This window comes from Lissotriton vulgaris, chromosome 2_1 (genome assembly GCF_964263255.1).
Source record: "Lissotriton vulgaris chromosome 2_1, aLisVul1.2, whole genome shotgun sequence".
In the NCBI taxonomy this organism is placed as follows: domain Eukaryota; kingdom Metazoa; phylum Chordata; class Amphibia; order Caudata; family Salamandridae; genus Lissotriton; species Lissotriton vulgaris.
In genome coordinates, this window is record NC_141687.1 from 1,904,738,152 (window position 1) to 1,904,754,986 (window position 16,835).

The window sequence follows — 16,835 nt, forward strand, 5'->3', positions numbered from 1 at the left end:
TGTATTATGGGAGTTGTAGGCATGTTAGTCAAGTGGGCAGTCAAACACAAAAATGGCAAGAAAAACACGCCAACACTGCATGGCAGTCAGTGATTTATTGTGAGCCAAGACTGCTTAATGTCACACAACAGTGATCTTAAAACAGATTAACATTGCACTGTTTCACATCACAGATGAAGGAAACTCTGAAGACTGTGAATGTCTACACATCTCAGAGACTCCTGCAGAGACTGATGTGGAGACTCCAGTTGCCTCAGCAAGCACACCCACCGCACCCACAAAAAGCAGGGCCAAAGTTCCATCACTGCAGTCCATGGATTCAGACCTGGCTCCTGCACCCACTCCTGTGACCAGCCACCCTCGTGTGAACACAACATCTACACCCACGGCACCGATCCAACGTGGACGGAGGCGCAGTTCAAGGGCCCGCATTACTGCTCAGGAAGACCAGGCTCCAAATGTGTGGGTGGTGTGAAATCCCAGATGTTGCCGGTGCAGCACCTGCAAGCAAGACACATTGGGTCAATACAGCTGCAAATATCAAAATTGGCCAAGAACATCAGCCTCATGACAGATAGTGTGCGGGAACTAACCACAGTGGTTGTGGAGAGAAATAGGCAGACCAACGCAAGCCTGCAGGAGCTCACCAGGGCGATGCTTGAGGGCCACAGCACATAGAGGAGAAGGCATCAGCAGTGCATGATGCGCATGGAAGCCTATACCAGGTCCAACAATAAGCTCTGCAACACCACTGCACTGCTGTCACGTCGCTCCGTGGCCATGCAAATTGATATGAGCCATTGTTGTGGGGATGTGGCCAGGGCTCTTGGACAAGTGACCCCTCCTGTGGAACATATCCAGGCTGGTGGTGGCAACAACTTAATGGGGGACGGGGGGAGTGAGGAGGCATCCAGCCTTAGCAGCCTGTCAGAGCCAGTGACCACTGCCTGGAAGCACAGTACACCTTCAGGGGAATGTAGCTGATGCAGGTGAAAGGCGTTGGGGGGTGTGTGGCAGGAAGCACTAGACAGACTTGTCATCCTTCATTTGCCCATGGTGATGTAACCATGGTCAATACCATGATAGTGATTGATTTCCAGGACCTGAAATTGTTTATTTACCTATGTTTTCTATGCAATCACTGTTCTATTTAGCACAAATCTCTGAGTGGCTACACAATACTACATGGGCTCATGTGAGTAAATGCCTTTCTGTTTGACATTTACGTGTTTTGTCTCATCATTACATACCTCAGAAATAATGTTTTTTGATGTCTGCACGTCTCCTTTGCCCTTCTGCATTGCTTGCCCCATGTGCTTGTCGGAGTTTTGTGGGTTGTTGGTTGTCCCCTCAGACTCACTGTCGGACACCTCGATGGGTATACCTTTCCTGGTGGCAATAGTGTGCATCATGGCACATGCAGCCACGTTCCTGCAGCAGGTCTCTGGACCGTACTGCTATGCTCCACCAGTTTTTTGTAGGATGCGAAAGCGACTTTTTAGTAGTCCAAATGTGCGTTCAATTACATTCTGTGTCCTGCATTGTACCTCTGCTCATGTCCTACAGGGTCGTAAGCAAAGGGTTAGCGACAGTTATGCATTGACATTCATTTGATTTATGTACAGAATAAGTATATGTGTATACCAGGTAAATGTCCTTTGCCAAATTCACTCCTGAGCAGACGGGTGCGGATGCCACTGTGTCGAAATATATAGGAGTAATGGGTTCTTCCAGGATTTTGCGCCACAATGTCTGTTATGATATGTTTTGCATTGCACACTACCTGCACATTGATTAAGTGATAAGATTTCCTGTTCCTGAAAATGTATTCATTCACTGCTGGGGGACAAATGGGGACATGCCTACAATTATGCAGCCGATCACATGACGGAAATAAGTACCTGGTAGAAGTCCAGTTTTGTCTTGTTCAAATCCTGTTGGCTTGTGGGAAAGGTGATGGGGGTGTGGATCCTTGTCATCATGGCTTCAAGGAAAGTTTTGAAGAAACATGAAAGGCCACTTTGTGATACCCCTCCAGCTACAGCTACTACCCCCTGGAAACTGCTTGAGGCAAGTAGGTGCAGGCAACATAGGACCTGTACATATGCGGGGATAGCATGGGTCCTGCGGGTCTGGTGCTGCATTAGGGGTTGCAATTCTGCAGTTAGCTGTAGGATCATTGCACCGTTCAGTCTGTACTTATCGTAGATTTAATCTTCTGTTTGTCCCAGCAATGTGATGCGCACTCTGAAAATCCACTCCTGTATTCTCCTTCTGAGCTGGGCTGCTGCATGGATCCTCATCCTCCTCGCCATCACATGGAGCGCTGCCATTGTGAAAAGCTTCAGGGGTCTTCTGAGTCAGTTTAAATAGGTTTCTGAGTGGTTGCACCTGTGCGAATTCTTTTTCTCCACTTTACCACCTGATTGTGATTCCCCTTATTCTGCACTTGCAAAATAGCGATTTTCCAGGGATTCGCTATTTGCGAGTTTACATGCATTGGATTGTGACTCTTTATTAGCTAATCGCTATTTGAGGATGCTGTTAAGGGACTCGCTAATAAGGATTCGCATTATTGATTGTGGCAAAATTTGCTAGTCCTTATTTTAGCGATTCAGTTTGTTTTTCGGTAAATGGGTTCCTGCATTGGAAAGGGCTGACTTGGGCTCGCAAACAGCCTTTTTTTTGCGAATCGCAATTCTTGCAAGGCTTTTTTTGCTTGTTGCATGTGCCTGATAGTACCATCATCGTTTTCGTTGTAACTGGTTTTGGGTCAGATAACCAAATCATGGTAACGTATCCACCAAACGGATGGTTGCAGTGCGATTAGTTATCCTGATAGGTATATAAAAGTCATAGCGTGTATGCTAACGAGTATTACAGAGGCTTAATTTAAAATTCCTATTGTACAGGTTACAACCCCTAACATCATTTAGCATTAGAGTGTTGTAACCCGTATTAGGTAAACAACAATAACCCATGTAGGGTCGTACTGTTGTTCCAAACTTACAGCGAGTCATATATGTTAAAAATTCATGTTCATGGTACTGTTAGGTAAAAGTTTGGAAATTAAGACAAATATTACCTATAAGTCTACATGTATTATAAGTTCAATTATGACTCCTCGTAGTGTGCTCTTCCAACCAGATCAGCTAATCTGCATATACATTGAAAGACATATTGCAGTCTGGTGTATTTATTTATTTATTTATTTTAGCGATTTGTAAAGCGCCTGGTGACCCGAGGGCATCCCCGCGCTATAATAATTATGGAGATCTGAGGACAGAAAAGGAGGGACTCTATTTAGGGAACAACAGCGTTTTCAGTTTTTTCCTAAAAATCAGATGATTAGGTTCAAGCCGAAGGGAGCGGGGAAGTGCATTCCATCTGGTGGATGCTTTAACCGAGAAGTGACGGCCGCCAGTACGTGTCTTCCGGTGTCTGGGGATATTGGCCAGGTTCTCATTCTCCGAGCGAAGGGACCTGGGAGCTTTGTAGGGAATAACCAGGTCTCTCAGAATGGCAGGTCCAGAATCATTAAGCAGTTTGTGTGCAGTGCACAGGGCCTTAAATTCGACCCTTTGGCGTATTGGAAGCCAGTGGAGAGCTGATACTCTGGAAGGGAGATTCCAGAGTAACCGGGCGGCTGCGTTCTGCGTGCGTTGGAGTTTAGCCATGGTAGCTTCTGGGGCTCCGAAGTATACCATGTTGCTGTAGTCCAGCCGCGCAAGCACCATTCCCTGGACCAGGAGTTTCCTGGATAGGGGAGGAAGTAGTGGAAGGATCTTCCGAATGGAGCGCATTAGGCCAAAGCAGGTCCCTGCTGTCTTGGTAGCTTGAGTTTTCATCGACAGCTCGGGTTCTAGCCATACTCCTAAAGTTTTAATTTCTTGTTTCGGGGCGGAGATTTCCCCAAATTCATCTGGCCAGACGGATGGAGGGATGGTGGTCCATTGCTTACCCAGAAGCATGACTTCAGTCTTTGAGCCATTTAATTTGAGCGATGACTCACACATCCAGTTGTGGATATTTTTAAGGCAGTTTTGCAGATTGTCTGGGTGTTTGTCCAGTTGGGAAAGTGAGACGACTAATTGGGTGTCGTCTGCGTAGCTTACTATTTTAATCCCGAAGGGGGTAACCACATCTTCGAGAGGGGCCATGTAAGCGTTAAATAGGGTTGGGCTTAATGATGACCCCTGGGGGACCCCACTCATGAGGGGGAGGGTGGCAGAATGGAAATTGCCATCCCACACCTGGAACGAGCGCCCTGAGAGGAAAGACTCTATCCATCTGAGCGCCGAACCTGCAATCCCTGCCGCAGCCTGCCGATGGAGTAAGACACGATGGATGACTGTGTCAAAGGCTGCGCTTAAATCCAGGAGGATCACTGCCACTGATCCTCCTGAATCCAGGATGCACCTCGCCTCCTCGATAACAGCGATAAGGGCGGAGTCCGTGCCATGGCCCGGGCGAAACCCAGTCTGGGACTGTCGTAAGATATTGTTGGCTTCTAGGTATTGTGACAGTTGGCCATTGACCAATTTCTCGGCCATTTTACTGATACAAGGGAGGAGTGAGATTGGCCGGTAGTTCGCCATGTCGGCTGGATCCAGCTGGGGTTTCTTTAGGAGTGCTTTAACGACTGCACTTTTCCACCTGTGGGGGACCGAACCTTGAGAGAGCGAAATGTTTATGAGCTCCGTGATTGTGGGCACGATGACCGGGGCTACAGTTTTAAGGAATCTGATAGGGGCGGGATCTAAAGGGGAGCCGCTTTTCATTTTGGCCATAGTAGTGTCTACCTCGTTCCTTGTTACTGCCCTAAAGGAAGTGAGCTGAGGAAGCAAACTGCTTATTGTTTGATTAGTGGATGCCTCATTGTCCATATGGTTCGACAGGCCGAGAGGGGGCAGAGAAGTTAAGATGCGGTCGATTTTAGCATTAAAATAGTTGGCCAACTCATTACTTCTGTCTGCCGGGGGTGTGTTGGATAAGGGTGGAACAGGTGTTTTCAATAACTCTTTTAAAATGAGATAAGATTCCCTTGCCTTGGTGTAGTTATCCTACTGGCAGGTTCAAGGTCATAATGTGGTTAAAAAACAACAAGGTACTAGGATAAAGGTATAAAACCAATGATCACATGATTTCAAATAAAAATTAACCAAGGTATATGCATAACAAACATTTCATAGTATCTTCATCATTCCCCCCAAAATATTGTAATTCATGGTCAATATTCAGACCTCTTTCAACTAATCATAATCGCATAATCCACATCGCTTCTCTGTGCCTAAGACACAGTTCTCTGTTACCCCCATGGGGGTCTCTGCTCACGTGGTCAAGCTCTGATATACAGTTTGTGTCCCACATTCCATGGCATAAGTGCAATAGTGTAGTGTGCATTATTGGCTTTTAGGGCCGTCATGTGTTTGCCAACTCTGTCTCTGAAGCACCTGATTGTGCTAACCACATATATTCTTTCACATGTACAGACAATAATGTACACCACATATTTTGTATTACAAGTAATGTTATGAAAAAGGTCATAGGTTCCTACACCCCTATCGTTGAATCTCTTAGTTTTGTCCATAGCCCACCTTCACATACAGCAGTGGCCGAATTTGTAAAAGCCCAAACTTTGTTCCGTAAGCCAGTTGTCCCTGCGCCTGTGCTTTGGGTAGCTGATCTGGTTGGAAGCACAAACACGAGGAGACATAATTGGACTTATAATACATGTAGACTTATAAGTAATATTGGTCTTAATTTCCAAATGATTGCCTAACAATACCATGAACACAAGTTTATAACACATATGACTCGCTGTAATTTTAGGACAACATTATGACCTTTCATGAGTTACTGTTGTTTATGGCTGATGTATACAAGTCACGTCAAGCAAGGGTCTAGAATTTTGTGCATTAGTTACGCAAAAATGTGAGGACTATATAAGCTATGAGATATATATAAATCTATTTAGATAATAATCATACGCTAATCATCCGTTTGATGCAGACCTTAGCATACATTGGTATTTAAATATAATACTCGATCAAGTTTACCTAATACTGGTTACAACAATCTAACTCTAAATGATGTTAGTGGTTGTAACCTGTACAATAGTCATGTTAAATTGAGCCATTGTAATACTCTTTAGAATACACGCTATAACTTGTATATACCTATCAGGATAACTAATTGCACTGCAACCATCCGTTTGGTGGATACAATCCAATACAAGTTACAACTAAAATGATTATGGTACTAAGATTCGTAACTCAAGGTGTATTTATAATATAATTTTTAGTCATGGTAAGGCTGTCTGTATCAAATTAAGACATAATAAGAATAGTTGATAAAGCAACTTCCTTAGATCCAGATTCCTCAGATCCTATATGCAGGGTTCTAACTCTAACCCCGAATGTTGTTAGGTAGCGTAACCTAGAGTTTACCTTAAATGAGTCTGTAGGACAAATTACTTACCTTTATTATCGCCTTATCTGGTAGAGACATAATCTAGCTGCAGATTCCTTACCTTTGAACTTCCAGGCGTCAGGCTGGATCTGGAAGATTTTTGATAGCAGTACCCCTGCGCTCCGGTAGATGGTATCGATCAACTCCACGTGACGTCGTCAGCATTATGTTCATTGTCATCATGACGTCCGCATCATCAATATACCCGCCACTCCAGCACGCTGACATCAGTTCTTTTCACAACTCTAGAAGCGCAAAGCCATGAAGCGACTTACCATGGTGTGCTAAAAAAGACAACCAGGGCCCTGAAGGGGAACATCCTTGACAATAAAAACAATTCAGCAGTGTAGGGGGGATGTAAATGTAAATGTATTTGAGCTTATATAGCGCACAGCTACCCACAAAGGGTTTCCCAGCGCTTGCTTAGGGAACCCGTCCTGGTATTCCCCTGTGAGATAACCCCGGCAGGGTATCCACAAGGTGAAAGCCAGGCATCCTGCCGCAAGGGGCCGTTGTGGAGATTAAGCAAGCTATTGCCCAGAGTCGCAGAGTGTGAACCTGTGAGTCGAGAAGGCACCGGAGCGAGAATTATCGAGTCCGTGAAATTTTTGAGCCCAAGACCCGCCGAGGCGGGGAATTGAACCCTGGTCCAGGGCCGATCTCAGCTTCCGGGTCTGCCGCCTCTAACCCCTGAGCCACACTTCTCCACAATGGGTGAGTCGGTAAGGAATCTGCAGCTAGATCATGTCTTTACCAGATAAAATTTTACCGAAGGTGAGTAACTTGTCCATCTGATAGAGACATCTAGCCTCAAATTCCTTATCTTACAGATACCCAAGCAATACCTTCCCTGGAGGTGGGACTGCAGAAAAGCTTTAAATCAGAAAATCCTGAAAGACAAAGAAGCCAAACAGGCCCTCCTTGCGAACCGGAGAATCCTTGGAATAGTGACTGGCAAACATGTGCAGAGATGCCCAAGTTTGCCACTTGGCTGATGTCAGCAATAGTAACACCATGCTGGAGGGCTGTGGTGGCTGCTTTCGCCCTAGTGGAATAGGCCCTAGGAGGCTGCTTCTTTGCTAAAGCATAACATATTTTGATACAGAGGATAACTCAGCGTGATATGGTCCTCTTTTGGACAGCACACCCCTTCTTTGCTCCCACGTACCTTATAAAGAGTTGGTCATCCACCCAGAACTCTTTAGTGCGATCACTCTTTTTGGCTGCAGATGGTGGAGCTGCTCCTCTTCCTTGGACGGATGCGGAGGTGCATAGAAAGTGGGCAGAATAACAGATTGTCCCAGATGGTAGGGTGTTCCCACTTTAGGCAGAAAAGATGCCCTAATCCAGTGTACCACTTTGTCAGGAAAGACGGTCAGATAAGGAGGCTGTGTTGACAGTGCCTGCAGTTCGCTCACCCTCCTGGCAGAGGTGATTGCCACCAAAACACAGTTTTAATTGTGAGCAGCCGTAGAGGGCCGTTGTGCAGCAGTTCAAAGGGTGCGCACATCAAAAAGGTAAGGACCAAATTAAGGTCCCACTGTGGCATAACAAAAGGGGAAGGGGGAAACAAATGGATTAAACCCTTCAAAAATCTCTACACAAGAGGGGATTTAAAAAGTGAAGGCTGATCTGCCAGCCGAAGACATTCATATAGGGCCGAAGGGTAGCCCTTCAGAGTACCCAGAGGAGAACCATGCTGTCCCAAGGAAAGAATGAACATGAGAACATCTGACAAAGAGGCAGATAAGGGGTCAATCGACCTGTCTGTACAACATTTACAAATATTTGTTCCAACCGCAGCTGTATACTGACTTTGTGGAGGGACACCTGGCTGCCAGGATAACTTCACAGGCTCAACTATTGCTGCTCAATCTCCACACAAGGAAGTGGAGAGTGGACACGTTAGGGTAGAGAACCCTTTCTTGCTGCTGTGACAGTAGATCCTCCTGAAGAGGCAGCCTGATTGGAGGATCAATCCTCATTGCTGAAAGTTCAGGATACCAACTCTTCGTGCCCAGTCCGAGGCCACATGAAAGGCTTGTGCCGAGTCACTCCTGATCATCTTAAGCACTCTGGACAGGAGTGGTATGGACGGAAAGGCGCACAGTAGGCCTGAGCTCCAATTGCGACAAAAAGCGCAGCAGAGCGAGAACCGATTTGGAAACTCCAACACATAGAAATACTGCTAACATTGCGCATTCTCTTCATAAGCAAATGGATCTAACCAAGGCTCTCCCCACCGCTGAAAGAGTCCTTGCACCAACTCCGGATGAAGATGCCACTCGTGATCCGCAAGCCACCGACAGCTGAGTTTGTCTGCTCTGGCATCCAGAGAACCGGCCAAATATTGAACCACCAGGGAAACGCCCTGTTGTTCCAGCCAAGTCCAGAGATGCAGGGCCTCTTGACAGAGGGTCCATGACCCCACACCACCCTGTTTGTTACAGTACCTCATTGCAGTGGTGCTTTTCGTGAACACTTGAACTAGCCGTCCCTTGATGGATGGTAAAAAGGCTTTCAGTGCCAATCAGATCGCCCGAAGCTCCAACAGGTTGATATGGAGCTGGATTTCCTCCTGGAGACCAGAGTCCTCTGATCTCCACCTTCCCCAGATTGCCACCCCATGTCAGAAGAGACGCATCCATCACTACTGTGAGATCTGGGTGGGGAAGGACGAGGGGTCTACCTCTGAATCAATCGCGGTTCATTCGCCACGACTGCAGGTCTTTTGATGTGTCCTCCAATATCTGAACCAGGTCGGTTAGATTTACCCGATGCTGTGCCCATTGGAACTTCAGGTCCCACTGCAGAGCCCGCCTGTGCCATCTGGCATGTTTCACAAATAGGATGCAGGAGGCCCTGAGGCTCAGCAGCCTCAGAGTCATTCTCACCGAAATCCAGCTGAAACATAGGTTTTATAGACTGAATTTCCTGGACTCACCGCTCTGGAGGATAAGCCCACAACCACACAATGTCCAGAGTTGCTCCGCCGAAAGGGAGCGTCTGAGAGGGAGTCAGGTATGAAGTCAGCACGTTGATAGTGAAACCCAGAGAGTGCAATAGGTTCGCTGTAGTCTGGAGGTTGAAGATGACTGCCTGGGAAAAGCCGGATTTCAGCAACCAGTCATCAAGATAGAGGAAGACTGGAACCCCTGATCTTCACAGATGTTCTGCCACCACAGCCATCACCTTTGTGAACACCTGAGGGGTACTGGTGAGGCGAAAGGGGAGCACAGCAAACCGTAGGTAGCAATGATGGGCAGGCAGAACGGGAATATGTCATGCAAGTCCAATGCTACCATCCAGTCTCCCGGGTTTAAGGCGGACAGGACCTAAGCAAGGGTGAGCATCTTGATCTTCTACTTCTTGAGGAAGTAGTTGAGGGCTCTAAGGTCAAGGATAGGACGAAGGTCTCTGCCCTTCTTTGGAGCCAGAAAATAGCCCAAAAAATAACCACAGCTTATTTCTGGCCCAGGAACCCTCTCTATAGCTTCCTCGGCCAAGAGAGTCTTGACTTCTTCGCAGAGCAGAACAAGATGATCCTCCATCAGCTGATTGTACTCTGGAGGAATAGATGGAGGGGTAGTTTCAAAGGGGAAGGAGTAGCCCCGTCAGACTCTTTGCAACACCCACCTGTCCGAGGTGATTACCCGGCAGTGGTGGATGTGATGGCGTATCCTGCCACCAACTGGGCAGATATGATCCTGGGGGATCGGACTAGAAAGGTTTTGTGGTAGAGTAGGGGATTGTGGCTTGACTCAACTTCTGGCCACCCGAACCTCAAGGTCAGGGTGAATCGCCTCCTTGGCCCCGCAGAGGTTGCTGAAGGTATGGGCCTCTCTGGCTGTATGAGTTTGGCATGGTTGGAAGCCCCTTCCATAGCCACAAAAAGAGTGATAAAGCAGACACCGGCCGGGATGTTGTGGTGAGGCCTAAGGACTTGGCTGTAGCCCATGAGTCCTTAAGACGCTTAAGCACCGTATCTGTTTTGTCTCTGAAGAGACAGGAGCCATCAAAGGGCATGTTCATAAGGTTTGGTTGGACATCCCCTGAAAATCAAGACGTTCTCAGCCAGGTGTGGTGTTGTATGTCCACAGTTGAGGAAATCGCTCTACCTAGCGAGGATGTCATGCCAAAGCCACATCAGATTGCGATCTTCGCTGCATCGCTCTTGTCTGAAATTACTTGGGAGAGTAGAATGTGGTCCTCCTCCAAGGCTATGGGCAGCACCTGCGCAACCATATCCCATATCAAAAGGGAAAATGACTCAAAAGGTATGCGGTGTTCACAGACCTCAATGCTAGACTGGCAGAAGAGAACATTTTTTTCCCAAAGCTTTCCAGTCTTTTAGATTCCCTGCCCGGGGGTGCCATGGGAAGTCGAAGCTTGGACCACCAAGCTTGGTGGGGTGGGCGGTGAGGAAAGCTGGGTCACCCAGTGCAGGGCGATGGCGGCAGGCAATCATTCTATTCATAGGGGCCCCTGTGCTGGGCTTGGACCAGGTGCCCAGAAGAACGTCCTTCAAGGCCTCATTGATAGACAGCAAGGGTTCAGAGGTGGAGACACCAGGCTGCAGGACTTATGCCAAGACATTAGTCTTAACTGCCTACCTAGGAAGCTGCAGGTCCAAGACCTCCACAGCCCTACTCACCACCATTACAGATGATATCCCCCCTCCATCGCCAGGTTAGGGGGAGACAGCATGCCAGAATCTGGGGAGGTGTCCAGGCCACTGGCATCACCCCGTTCCTCATACAAGTCCATATAATGAGGTTACAGAATTTCTAAGGGATCCTGCTCCCCTTCCCAATCCTTCTCATCCATACCTAACCCTTCAAAATAGGGCAGGTTGAACGGCATAGAGCCGTACTGCTTCGTTGGCACAGGACTCATCATCGGTGGACGCCCGACCGGCTCTGTGTCATCTGGAATGATGATTGGGGAGGCACCACCGGTGGGTGCCGGCGACGCCAATGACCTCAGTGCCAGACGCGGCACCGGGGACGCTCGTATAGGGATGACGGGCGCCGGTCCGGACCCAGGAATGGGTCCAGTAGGAGGCTGTGGTGCCGCAGCCAGATCAGAAGGCACAGAACCTACATAGACTCCTTCATTTGAGCCTGCCAGCCCGAGGGCACACCAACACGGTCAGGATGCCCAAATATAGCGCACATGGAATCATAAATTTCCTTTACGTGACAGACGAGGCGAAGTAGAAGCACGCTTTGGCTTCTTGTGCTGTTTTTTTGTACCTCTTACCAGACATCAATGACTATGATGAAGAGGACTTTGAACTACCGGAGCTGTGCTAGGACCTTCCTCTCAACCGAGACCGGGATCATGAGCCAGGTCAGCTTTTGGGACCGCTCTCTCAAAGCCTTTGGAACCATTGTCCAGCAATCGGAGCATGTCTTTGTGTGGTGTCTGCGGTCCGAATACCAGAGACACATTAAGTGGGGGGCCGTGACCGACATGGCGTGGTGACCGGCGCCACTCAGCTTGAACCAAAAGGGACTTCTTGCTAGACCTCCTTAGCACACCGAAAGGAGTTGACAAAAAGTTGAAAAAAGTCTGACAAAAAATAACATGGGGTGAGCTCTCTTTGACCTATCTGCACTGGCTATCGCGATAAGAAAAGAATGGACGTCAGTGTGCCAGAGTGGCAGTTATATTGACGACACAGACGTCAAATGAGGATGAACATGACGCCCATGACGTCACGCAGAGTTGACCAACGCTATCAAAAATCATCCGGGTCCAGCCTGACGCCTGGAAGTTCAAAGGTAAGGAATCTGCGGCTAGATGTCTCCATTAGATTCATGACTTACTATCTATCCTTAGTTAGGCAATTCATTGGGGCAATACAAGCTCCTATTCATAATTTTAAGTACCCTCTTTTTAAATCCACCATTGGGGCCAATATGATTTTTTCAATTCCAATGTGGCGATACCCTTCTTTTGCTCAGTATCCGGTCTGTGATGGGTTAGTTGTCAGTCTTCGATCTACTATTTTCAATCGCTTGGCCAAGATAGCGCCGGTGTATAACACCGGATCTCATTGCATACCCACGGCGTAGGAACTCACACAGCTCTTGGTACATAGCAAAACCCGTCTCCTACACTTGAGTAGTTATTTAATCCTGATCAAGTAGACTGTTGTCATATACGACATCAGGATGATTACTGAACTTCTTTTGTTTAACTTTGTCTAGATCACAGGGCTTTACCCGGAATAGGATTTTACACTGATTTGGGTTTTACCCGTTGCATACTCACACAGTTGAATCTTAAGACTATGTGGTGAGTTATTATGATTTTTTTCTTAATCTTACCAAGCACAGATTTAACTGATATTTAATTCTTCTGTGGATATGTAGACGATGGCCTTAAATATCTGGTCCATTACAGAAAGACCTTACTGATCAACAAATCGAAGAACCACTTTTTCTTCACTGATAAATGTCATCGTATAGGGTGAGTGAATACCAAACATTTGAGATTATTACCCTATACTGTTACCTACAGGATATAATGTAATCATATCGCTACGTATTATCTCCCTAGGTGTATTTGTGATTATTTGCCAATCGGGAACCATGGTGTACTCATATCAGGATTTATCATAAGTAGTGTTGGAAATAGCCCTTTTTGCAGGGTTATCCCCAAACGTTTTGCTTCTTCCTCCCTTGTCTTTCCTGACCTGTGGTTGTTGGCAATAGGACTCTGGACACTTTACCACTGCTTATCAGTGCTAAAGTGCATATGCTCTCAGTGTAAATTATTACTGTAATTGCTTATCCATGTCCCTAGTAAAGAGCACTGAGTGTGCCAGGGCAGGTGATACAAATGCTACTAGTGGGCCTGCAGCACTGATTGTGCCACCCACATGAGTAGCCCTAAAATGGTGTCTCAGCCCTGCCACCGCAGAGCCTGTGTGCAGTCTGTGAACTGCCATGTCTTCCTGGTCCGTGTCCCCACTGACCGGGCCTAACCCTTCCCTTTCTGTGCACATTGGTCACCCCATATGGAAGGCCCAAGGTACCCCCTGAGCAGGGTGCAGTTTATGTGAAAGGTAGAGCATGTACTAATGCAGGTGACATGCTCTGGTAGTGAATTACAGCCATTTTCGTCTTTTCACTATTGTAAGGCTATCTTGCCCATAGGCTATCATGGGGAATGCTGTGTACAGTGGTTACCTGCATAGCTTCCCATAGCGCAAGATAGGACATAAAAGTCTGGTATCCCTGAACTCAGAATTTAATAACAAATCTTTTAGGAAAGGTTGTTTTTAAATCCTGTGTTTGAGAACAGCACTTTTAGAAAGTGGCTGTTCTCTTGTCTGACCTTTCTGTGTGCCTTGGCCTGTTTGTGAATTGCCTGTCTGGTTTGAGAGTGACAGGGGCTGGGGAGCGCTCAGGAGGCTGGCTGAGTCAGCCCTAGGCTGAATGATTGCATCTGAATCTTGAGTGGTGGGAGGGGATAGTACCTGGGTCTTAAAAGAGACTGTGCCTGCCCCCCACAGTGCTGGCTCCACCCCCTGTGGTGCATCTGATGTATCTGCCCTGCACTGTGAAAGGAGAGAAGGAATCAATTAATCGATCAACCAATCATAACATTTGTATAGCGCGCTACTCATCCGGAGGGGTCTCAAGGCGCTGGGGGAGAGGGGTCCGTTACTGCTCGAAAAGCCAGGCCTTGAGTTGCTTCCTGCAGGAGAGATGGTCCTGGGTTAGCCGGAGGAGGATGGGGAGAGTGTTCCATGTCTTGGCTGGAGGACATGGAATCATGTCAACAACGTGCTCCAGGTGTGTGCTTTCCCTTCACAATGCTGGCTCCACCTCCTGCTGGGCAGTTGACAACCCTGCCCCTCTCTCTGAAAGGAAAGGAGAGGCCAGGAAAACAAAGTGCTCAAGGAACTCCCAGAACAGGTTCAGACTGCGCTCAGAGCCCTCCTGCACAAAGGGAACAAAGACTTTTAGGGGTATAAGTACAGGACCCCTGACTACAGAACATTAGATCATCCTGGAATCAAGAAGGAACCTCTGCCAAGGAGAAAGCTGAAACTGAAGAAGAAAGACTGTCCTGCTGTTGCTCTGCTGGACCGACCTTCTGTTGCTTTGCTGCCAAGGAGAGGGGAAGGACTTGGCTTTTGGTGCTGTCTCCCCTTGCTTGAAGGAATCTCCAAGTGCCTGAGAAGAGCTGACTCCCTGTTAAGAAGTCCCAGGAACAAAAGGACTTCACCCCCAGCTTCCCTGAACTCTGCTGAGAGAGTTCTGTCCTTCCTAGAGTTCTTGGGCTAGTTGTGGTGCCTCTGGAAGTTGTACCTATGTTTGGAAGCTGGAAACCAAGATTTGAAAGACTTTCTGCAAGTTTTGTCGCATTGCTTGCTTGCGGAGCGCATCCCCGACAGTGCGAGGAAATTCCTGCTGTTAAGAAGGCAGAGATTGTTGCAGCGCCTGTTGCCGCTGCCAGAGTCATCGCATCCTTCATTTGCGAGACGCACCAAACCGATGCGGGAAGATTACCATTGCTGCAAGTGTTATCGCAGAGCCTGTCGTCTCTGGGTGAGATCGTCGCACCGCTTGCTTGCGGACCGCATCACATCGCTGCGAGTGTTGTTGCAGAGCCATCGCATCGAGGAGTTGCTAGAGGAAGATCACCGCTGGTCCGCGCATCGTCGCCCCAGAGATCGTTGCAACTCCAAAGATCATCGCCTCGTGCCTTTGCAAGCTTCTTTCACTATGGAACCCCCGCACCGGAATCCATACAAGGTATTGCATCCCTCCTCATACAGACCAGAGTCACTGCATCAAACCCGCTAAATCCAGCGGGCCTTTCGCATCGCCTCCCCAGGGTCTCAGGAGTGACGCATCCATTGCACCAGTTTTTGTTTTGGAACTTTGTCGCATTTAAAGGTACTATTGGCTAAACGTGACGCAACTAAGAACTTTTCACGCAACTGTGGATTATTTTATCGCAACTTTAAGAACTCTTTTGCAACCATATTCTTGAACTGTGTATGTTGGATTTTTGTTGTTTTGGTCTTATGTAGTTTAGATTAAATACCTTTATTTTTCTAAACTGTTGTGGAGTCAGTTTGTGGTGTTTTCACTGTGTTACTGTGAGTGTTGGTACAAATACTTTACACATTGCCTTTGATAAGCCTTGCCAGCTCGTGCCAAGCTACCCAGAGGGTGAGCAGAGGTTATCTAAGAGTGTTTCCTCTTTACCCTGACTAGAAGCAAGGGTCCCTATTTGGACAGTGGTACCTCCCTCTGCCAACTAGAGACCCCCAGTTCTAACAAGGAGGTAAAGGCTTCACAGCCTTATAGTTTTTTTTATCTGCAAGTGCGTATGTGCTGTCTTCCACTGAATGCCCTGATCTTGTAATATCTTACAGTAGCTAAAAATGCTTATTTCACTTTACTTTGGAATATGGCCCCATGATTTCCGATATCTTTTCTCCCTCCCCCTTTTCTCAAACTAATGATTTTACTTGAAAGAGAGACTTAACTGAATAACTATATGCATTTACACATTGAAGTCACTGGCGGTGGTTATCAGTGCCTCATCAGAATTTTAGATTAGACAATTCTTTTCTATTATCTTTCTTGATATTTGTAGCCCTGATGAATTTGTGATTATGATGAAACACGTGTTGGCTACTGTGAAGGAAACTGTGAAGAGCCATTGGGATCACAATAAACTACTTGTAAAGAACAAGATTGAAGAAACTACGTTGATTGAAGACTATATGATTGCTATAGAATTGTTAAACATAAAAACTATTTTTGCGTGTGCCAGATGGGCATATATAGATTTCTCTGGAACCCCGTAGAGGGGCTCTAACTAATGAGTGTTGGGTCAATCTTTATCCATCGTGTGCACCATATTTACTTAGCTTGTGCAAAAAGTCTGTGTGATAATTCTCTAGTGAGCACCATAAAAAAAACCTTCTCTTGATCTCCCAAGGAGCTAGACTGGACCATCTCAAAGGTCTGCAATGCAAAGTGCACTGCCATGAAAATTTCACACTCACAAGGCTTCTGCAATGTCTGCACTAACAAATTTGCCTCCATAGCAAAGAAACATAGACCACTAACTCAGGGGCAAGATAGTAAACAATCAACTTACTAAGGCCTTAACAAAGGAGACAAATGCCACATGCAGACATCTATCTCAGGCAAGTGGGGTGTCACTATATCGTAAGCATTATATGCTGTATTCAGGATATGGACTTTAAGCTCCACCTATGTTCCACCCATGAATTTATTGGCTCCTTTCAGTGCCTTTTAGAATTGTTTGTGTTTCATTGGTTTATTTCTGTAATAGTCCATCCTTCTCCCCCTTTAGTACCTCCT